Source organism: Sciurus vulgaris (assembly GCF_902686455.1).
Source record: "Sciurus vulgaris genome assembly, chromosome: 3".
Taxonomy (NCBI): domain Eukaryota; kingdom Metazoa; phylum Chordata; class Mammalia; order Rodentia; family Sciuridae; genus Sciurus; species Sciurus vulgaris.
In genome coordinates, this window is record NC_136463.1 from 72,017,963 (window position 1) to 72,027,886 (window position 9,924).

Consider the following 9,924-nt stretch of genomic DNA (forward strand, 5'->3'; position numbering starts at 1 on the left):
TAAATTGGTTTGTAAAAATCACTAGCATAAACATTTTTTTTTTTTTTTTTTTTTTTGTCAAATAACAAGACCGGCAAAATTTAAAGCAATATTAAATGACTGGTTTCAATGTTTTTGTGAAACTCCTTGCAAATATTAACAAAGAATTCTCTAACCGGGTGTTGATTGGGATCTTAACTGCAAATAGCATAATCTGGGTAGGTAGATTAAATTGTAAGGAGATTTTTAGGAATAAACTCATGGAAATCTTGTGAACACTGAAGAAACAGAGCCCAGGCTGAACATCTGGGAGCTAAACTCTGCACCACAAGGTAAAACTGTTACCCATGTGAGTTGCTGCTCCTATCATAACCAGAAACTCTGACCTTGTGAAATGGCCTTCCCTTAGGCACTGGCTAAGTCCAGTGAACTTTGCATGTCCAATATCTGCCTCTGTACCCAAATAACTAATGTTTAGAAAAAGGTTCACACGAGCTCGGGAAATACATAGACTCTAGATAATATGTCTGCTCCTGGGGCAGGGTAGCGGGTAACTAGAGTATCTTTTGAACCTGTATTGAACAAGTGTAATTGGCGATGGAGGAAAACAGACAAGAAACTAACTCAAAAATAAAAGACTATAATGCAACCATGTGCCCAAGATTCACATTAATAATGATAAGTCATTTTGATAGTTGGTACCCTTGATATGTGATAAAAATATTGCTTTACCTTTGTGGTCTTTCTCCCTAAAAATCAAACCCCAGTCTAATCATAGGAAAAATATCACATAAAATTAAATCGCAGAACAAATTACAAAATACTTGGTCACTATTTCCCTCAACTGTCAAAGTCATAAAAAAAACAAGAAAAGTCTCAGAGGTACTTGTAGAGACATAATAATTAGATGTATTATCTTGCCCTTGATAGGATCCTGGTACAGAGGAAGGACATTAGGTTGTAACTCTGGGTAAAAATGAACTTTACTAAAAATAATGTATCAATATTCGTTCATTAATTTTAATAAATGCATCATAATATTGAAAATGTTGAAAAATGGGAAATAATGTGGGGTATAATGTGAAATCTTTGTATTATCTTTATAAATTTTTTGGAAATGAAACTATACTAAAATAAGAGCTTTATTAGAAATAATCACTCACCACCTATTAATAAAAACACATAAATATTAAAAATAGAAAATGATTTTTAGGTTCTATGAAGCAAGGTAAGGATAGAGAAGGTGAAAAGGAAGGTAATCTATTGTAGATATCATGGTCAGTGGAGGGTCTGATCAGGTGATACTTAAGTTAATAGTGAATGAAGGGGGATGGCAGTTACATGGATATATGAAGGAAAAGCATTCAGAAGAAGGGAACAGCCAATGAAAGACTGAGCATAAGTGTGTTTGCTGTGTTAGAAGATCAGCAAGTTCAACTTTGCTGGCAACTGGCAACTGAGGTGTTCAGAGTAGTAAGTGGCAACGAGAGAAATGTGGAGCTCATAGACCACAGCAAGAGGTTTCTGCTTCGTTCTGAGTGAAATAAGAACCACTCATATGATATGTTCACATTTAAAAAGACTTGTTCCAGGGTATTTAATGGAATGGACTTGCATGAAATCCAGATGCAAGTGTGGATTCACAGATTCTCAGGAGGAATCTATTTTATTTGTCACAATGAGAAGGGCGAGGATGGTTTAGACCACCTGGACCTGGGGTAGAAGATTTTTCTGTACCTCCCCCCTGTAATTTAAGTTTTTTTGCAGGTCATAATGGATAAATCGATAAGATTTTTGAATATTTTAGATGGATTTAACTTTTAGAAAAACAAAAACAGGGAGCAAAATTGTCCAGGAGTAGCCTCAATGAAGACTAATGAAAAGAGAGGAAGATAGAAAGCAAAGGAAATGAACCAAGATGTCACGTCAGTAGCATTTACTCCAAAGGAAGTTTCAAAGAGGAGGGAAAGATGGGGCCAGGGAAATAGCAGTGTGCACCGAGCAGAATCAAGTACCCTGTCTGAGGAATGGGCGTTATATGAGGTGTTGGAGCACACACAGGGTCTAGAGGAAGAAGTGTCTTCAGGGGAAAGTGAAGTTTCATTTAGAACAAGAGAGTAAGGGAACTTTCAGAGCAGAGATCGACTATCCAGCAGGTCTTGCTAATGAGCGTTTGTAACACATGGAAGGGAATGGCAGGACGTGGTGATGAAGGCATGGTGAGAGATTGGGGAGGATTAAGGGAAGGAAGAACTTGACAGAAGTCCACATAAGCAGTGCCTGGGGCTTCTCGTTATCACCAGAAGAGGCATATGGCATAATAACATTATTCCTAATGGTCTGCGAGGAGCAAGGCCAATTATTTCCCTTCTCTGGGACTGGTCTTTTAGGCTCCTTAATAGTGGTGAGGCATAATTGAATTACATGTCCTTCAGGATTAAATAACATCCCTTGCAAGTTACCTGGAAACTTTTGACAGATGAATATCCATTCCCTGAGTCTTAGGCCATCATTAATAATAAAAGAAAAATTGGTCACATCAATCTGCTAGCCACAGAATTTCAGCTCTCTATTCCAAGAGATCTGGCAGTGTTCAGTGACTCTAATGATACCGTAATTCTCATCTTAGTTCTTATGTTCCTTTCTCCTTAATCTGATTTTCAGATGTCCTTGGATTACAACACTATGCCTGAGTTTTCTTTTTACTTCTCCAAGAAGTTTCCTCTTCTTTTTTTTATATCCTATGTATAGAATGGGACCTGGGGTGGAGGATTTTTCTGTACCTCCCCCTGTAATTTAAGGTTTTTTACTTTGCAGAAGAAGAGAGTCTGGTGGAACAGTAATTGTTTTAAATCAATCCCCCGCAGCAGTCAATATGCTCTAGCCTATCCTGCTACAAGGCGCTTTCCATAGTCTTCCGCCCAGTTCTTGATCTTTTTGAGGGGTCTGATGGAAGTACAATGAAAAAAGCTTGCAAGTGATAGAAAACTTACATTGTGTCTGAGATACCGATAATTTCAACTGGCATGTAAGCACATGGTTAATTTTCAAAAATGCTTGAGGATTTCGAACTAATTTTTCCTTTCTTTCTTTTATGTACCTTTATTTCATCTTAAATTAACAAATAGTAATTGCATATGCTTAGGGGTTATAAAGTAATATTTCAGTACGCGTATACATTGTGGAATGATTAAATCAGAGTGACTAGCATATTCATCACCTCAAATATTTATCACTTCTTCATTTAAAATCCTCCTTTTGTAAGCTATTTTGAAATATATATTATTACTACCTGTAGGCCCCTTGCCTGCAAGGGATAACACAAATACTCATTCTTCCTATTTAACTGTAACTTTGTACTCATTGACCAACATCCTGTCTACCACTCACCCCCAGCCTCTGGCAAATACTATTCTATTCTGTTTCTATAAATTTAATTTTTTAATTTCACACATGATTGAGAGCATAAGGCATTTGTCTATTTGTAGCTGGCTTATTTCATTCAACATAATATCCTCTAGGTTTATCCATGTTGTTGCAAATGACAGAATTTCTTTCCTCTTAAAGATGGAAGCGTATTCTATTGTGTATTTATACCATATTTTAAAACTCTATTGATCTGTTTATGGACATTTATATTGTGTCTCTATCTTGGCTATTGTGAATAGTGCTACTATAAACATGGGAGTACAGAATTCTCTTTGATATGATGATATTTTTAATCTTTGGTTATACATCAAGTCATAGGGTTGCTGATTCATATGAGAAGGCTAGTATATCAAGAAGACAAAAAATCATAATCACATATGATTCTACTAACTGAACCCAAAAATATATGAAGCAAAAACTGAAATATTTAAAAGAAGAAACAGAAAATCCAATGATAAAATTGAAGCCTCCAATATCCCACATAGGCAGTGACCATTTACTATTTTTTTTAATTTTCAATTTTTTTGTTCTAATTAGTTGTACATGACAGTAAAACACATTCATAAATTTCGATAGATCATACATAAGTGAAGTGTAATCTCTCATTTTTCTGATTATATAAATTGTAGGATCACATCGGTCATGCAGTCATATATGTGCATGAGGTAATAATATCTGTTTCACTCTACACTCATTCACTACCCCCATACCCCTTCCTCTCCCTTCACTCCCCTCTATCTAATATAAAGTAACTCTATTCTTCCCTATCCACCCCTTATTGTGAATTAGTATCCGCATATCAGAGAAAACAGTCAGCCTTTGGTTTTTGGAGTTTGACTTATTTCACTTAGCATGATATTCTCTAACTCCATCCATTTACCAGCAGATGCCAGAATTTCATTCTTCTTTAAAGTTGAGTAATATTCCATCATATATATATATATATATATATATCATATATTTTTTTCTTTATTCATCTGTTGAAGGGCACCTTGATTACCAAATTTACCTGCCCTTATCAAGGACTGCAGGCAAGGAACTGCTAATTAATGCCCCTAGGGCCCTTGCCTGACTGAATCACTTTGGCCCGCCCCTGCCCATTCACTTCTCACTTTTTGCATCTCACCTGCAAAACCAGGCCTAGTCACATAGGCAGGAAGGAGAGATAAGGGGGAGAGAACTGGAGAATAAAAGAGACCCTAACCTATAAAAGATGTAGGGCTTGTTCACTACTTGGGATTCTAGAACATCAGCCATGGCCCCCTTCTCCCTCCTAGGAGAAATCTGTATTATTACTACTTTTAAATAAAACCTGCCTAATACGCTTGCCTTGGTGTGCTTTTCTAGTGTTCAGACTTCAACATTAGAGGGAGCAGAACTCGTCACCGGTAAATGGTGGTATCACAGGACACTACAAGTTCACAGAGTAGAGACTGTTGCTGAACTAAACTCTGCCAAAAGACAGATGGCTTATTCCACACACATTAATGACACATGAATTATAGCTATACTTCTATTACAAAGTACAGAAGAGGTTAAAAACCCTGACTAATGACAAGAGGAATGGCTAGGTGGGTCCTTAAGATTCAACTTCCATACATCCACTGCTACAGCACAGAGAATTATCACAGAGACCACATCTGTAAGTTGCCTCAATGTAGCTCACTCTGAGACACTTTGATGAAAGAAGTCCATGCCTTAAAAAGGGTCACACATGGGTAGTAGAGAAATAAATTTCAGCAAAAGCATACAACTCAACATAGGAATAAAAGAAATATATTTAGGTAACACTATGCCTTTTAATAATTCAGCAATAACTGACTACAAAAATATTGAAGTGGATGAAATATCAGATGAAGAATTCAAAAGAATAATTACAAAAATAATAAAGTATAAGAGAATACAGAAGAAAATCAGTACAATATATTAATAAGAAATTAAATAAGAAGGTATTGATACTGAAAAAGAACCCAACGGAAATCTCAGAAGTGAAAGACACAATAAATCAAATAAAATGTTCAATCGAAAGTATCTCTAAAAAAGTAGAACATGATGAAGACAGAATCTTAGAACTGGAAGACGAAGTGGCCAGCCTCAGACACTTAGACAGAATGAAATAAAAGACCTGTCAGGTCACATTGAGAAGCAAGCCAATCAGAATCACTCCTGATTTCTTAGCAAAACTCTAAAAGCCAATAGGCTTGGAATGATGTATCCCATGTCCTGAAAGAAAATAATTACCAACCTAGATTGCTATATCCAGGAAAGCTATCCTTTAAAATCAAAAGAAGAAATAAAAGTCCGAAGAAATAGTATACATTCAAGAAATTGAGAACAAACCCCAGAGTTCACAAATGAACAAATCTCATTTGAAAAGTAGCTAATGAAATGAGAAACAGGACCAAATTAAACCCTAGAAATAAATCAAAAAGGCAAAAATTAATAAATATGTTCCTATAATAACATTGAATGCAAGTGGTCTCAATGCTCCAATTAAAAGTCTGGCAGAATGGATTTAAAAACATGACTCAACTATATATTGTTTTTGAGAGACATCTTACAGGAAAAGACAGCTACAAACTGCAAGAAAAAGAATGGAAATTAATATGCCATGTGAATGGAGCCTTCAAACAAGCATTCTTATATCTGAATAAGCAGACTTCAATCCAAAATATACCACTATGAAAGTCACTTCATTTGGTAAAAGGAACAAGCCAACAAAAAGATATAATGATATTAAATAGTTATGCCCCAAGAATGACTGCAACTAATCACATAAAAAAGAAATTATCTAAAAGTAAAGCCTCAGATAAAACTCAGTACAATAATAGTAGGTAATTCCAAAACATATCTCTTAACAAAAATGGTGGGGTGAGACAGACATCATTACCCTATGAACATGGATGATTACACGAATGGTATGAACCTACATAGTGCACAACCATAGAAATGAACTGATGTACCCCGTTAGTGTGCAATGAATCAAAATGCAGCCTGTAAAAACAAAAATAAATAAATAAATAAAATAAAAAAAAACAACAACAGATAGTTCATTTAGATATAAACTCAGCAAAACCTTTTGTTGAAAAGGCATCTGCACACCCATGTTTATTGCAGCACAATTCACAATACAAAAGAATAAAGCATGGTGGTTGGCAGCAACATGGATGGAACTGGAGATCATAAGGTTAAGTGAAATAAGCCAGGCACAGAAGGAAAAACACTTCATAATTTCCTTTATGTGTGGAATCTAAAAAAGCTGAATTCATGGGAGTAAACCATAGAATAATGTTTTACAGAGAGCGGGAGAGAGTATAGAAGCAGAGACATTATTTAGGGGGTACCAAAACAGAAGGAATTAATTCTGAAGTTCTATAATATATAAGAATGATTACAAATAAAAATATTGAATCATATAAGTCAAAATAACTAGAAGATGTGATTTTAAAAGTTCTCATCTCTGAGCAAGAATAGGGACAACCCAACTATCCTGATTTAATCATCTCTTAGTGTATATATACAGCAAGATATCACACTGCACTCAATAAGTATGTATGGATTATTACCTATTAATTAAAAATAAATAAAATTAAAAAGAAAAGAGGCTAAGGAAAAATTAATAGCTAGAAGTGAGGCTGTTTCTATAGTAGGTGTTTGAAAATGTGGAAGTGATTTTGTAATTGGGTATTAAATAGAGACTGGAAGAATTTGGTGGGCCAGGCTAGAAAAATTCTATATTGTCATGAACAGAACTTTAAGGATTATTCTAGTATTGGGTCAATAGAAGAAAGATGTAGGGAAGTCTGTATCCTAAATATTATGGAAGTGGTCATGATCAGAACGTTGGTAGAAATATGTACAGGGGGTCTTGTATGGAAATGAGGAACAGTTCTTGGAAAATAAAGACTATCCTTACCCCACAGCTTCAAAGAACTTAGCTTAATTGTGCTTGTACTTTAGGACTTTATGGAACACAGCACAGAAAAGTGATGAAATAAGACATCTGGTGGAAGAAATATCCAAGCAACAGAGCAGGCTTCTGTGTGGCTATGTGTAAGGGTATTTAATGAGTTTTTAGAGGAAAGAAATTACTTAAAGATGAAAAGTATAATTAAAAGGGAAATAGAAAAGATTTGGAAAATTTACAGCCTGGCTACACAGAGTGAAAAAACATGTTTAAGAAAGCCAACCAAGGGTGTGGCCAAAGGATCCTTTGCTAAGGAGAGTAATATGGATAGATGGGAGCCAGATGCTATTCACTGAGACAATGGGAGAAAGATCTGAAGGTATTTTGAAGATCTTTCAGGCTATTTCTCCCATTACAGGCCAATAGGCCTGGGAGAGCAGAAGGCTTTTAGGGGATAGGCCTGGGGTTCCCTTCACGGGCTTACTGACTAGGGCTGCCTCAAGACTCTGCTTTCAGAATTCCAGTGTGTGCCTCAGCTATCCTAGCCATGGATTCAGTGGGCTAAGGTAGAGCTTGCGCTGCTGTTAGGGAGGGCACAAACAATAATACCTGCTGATATGCAAGTTCACAGAATGCAAGAGCAGTGTGGGCATAGTTGCCTTCACCTAGGTTTCAAAGAATGTTGTGATCAGCTTGAGGACCAGATAAAGACTTGCCATAGAGGAGGAGCTGTGACAGAGTTCCTAATAAGGAAATGCTGAGTGGAAATGTACATAGACAGTCCTCCTGAGAGTAATGTCTAGTAGCCATGAGGTGAGACCACTCTCAAGACCCCAGAACTGTAGGAAATTAGAATGCAGTGCTACCCTGGGAGAAATTTAGGCATAAGATTCCAATTCATGAAAGATGCTTGGTACACTGAACCCAGTAAAACCATAGAGGTGGAGTTGTCTGAGGTTTCAGAAGTCCAACCCCATCTAACCCACCAGGATATGAGACATGTAATCAAAGGAGAATATTTTCCCAAATTAATACTTAATATGTTTTCCCTGTTGTGTTTTGAATTCACTTAGGGCCTGTTATTCCTTTCTTCTTGCTTATTTATCCCTTCCAGATTGGGAATGTCTCTCTTTTAGCTGTACTACCATTGTGTTTTAGAGCATATAACTTGCTTCAATTTCACAGACTTAGTATTTGAAGGGAATTTGCCTCACGATGAATCATGCCTCAAGCCTCGCTCATATCTGATTTAGTCGACACTCTGGTCTTCAGCCTTTTATGTTGATGTTAGAATGATATAAGACTTTTGAGACCACTGGTATGAAATAAATGCATTTCGTAGATGAGAAAGACATGAGTTTGGAGGACTGAAGAAGGTTTGAATGTTTTCTCCAAATTTCACTTAGAAACGTAATTGACATTGTGATGGTATTAAGAGGTGGGGCATTTAAAAGTTAACAAGATCCTGCGGAACTGCCTTCACAGATAAATTAAGGTCAGTATCGTGGGAATGGGTTTCTTATAAAAGGATAAATACAGAATACATTTCTGTCTCACACCATATGATGCCATCTACCATGTTATGATGCAGCAAGAAGGTCCTCACTAGATATGGCCCCTTGATCTTGAACTTACCAGCCTCCAGAACTGTGTGCCAAATGAAATTCTATTATTTATCATTTACCCAGTCTGCAGTATTACATTATAACAGAATATAATTACCTAAGACAAACATCATATATTCATAGCATATACAGCTCTCTCTAGAATCTTGCCTCAACCTTGAAAGGTATTGACACCTATTTGGTGCTGAAATAGGTATTGAAACCTATTTGATTGACTTCAAAAGGTCATTGCACTGTTCTACCATGCCAGCTTCTTCAGGATAGTAAGTAACATGCTAATGAGTTTATGGTAAGTTCTATGAGTTTTGGATTATTGCCACATTTTCTTGGCTATGAAGTGAGTTTTTTGATCAGAATCAGTGCTGTGTGGAATAGCATTATTGTGATTAAGGCATTGTCTAAGACCACAAGTGGTAGTTTGGCAGAAGTATTATGTGCAAGAAAGGCAAATTCATATCCATTGTAAACGTTCACTCTAGTAAAAACGAAATTCTGTCTATCCCATGACGTTAGCAGTCCAACATAGTTAACCTACCACCAGGTAGCTGACTAACCACCCTAGGAAATAGTTGCATCTCACTGAGGACTGAATGTGGGTTTCTGCTGCTGGAAGATTGTACACTCAGAAGTGACTGTGGCTATGCTAAGTGGAAATGTACTTATGTACATTTATTGTGCCATGGACTTCAATGTCAAGGGTAAAGCCCATGCACAGCCACTATTACTGCCATCATGACCACTTTGTTTGTGACCTATTGTGAGATGACAGGAAGACTGGGAAAAGAAGTTGGTTTGTATCCACAGAATGGTTTAACCTATGCACTTGGTTGCTAAAGAGTTTTTTCTGATAATTCCACTATTTTGTAAATATTCACATAGGACACAAATATCTACATGTTTTTTTAACCTTCTCAGGGAGAGCTATTCACATATTCTTCCCTAAATTTCCTTGTCCCAAATTTTCCCATTATATTCCTTCCAAAT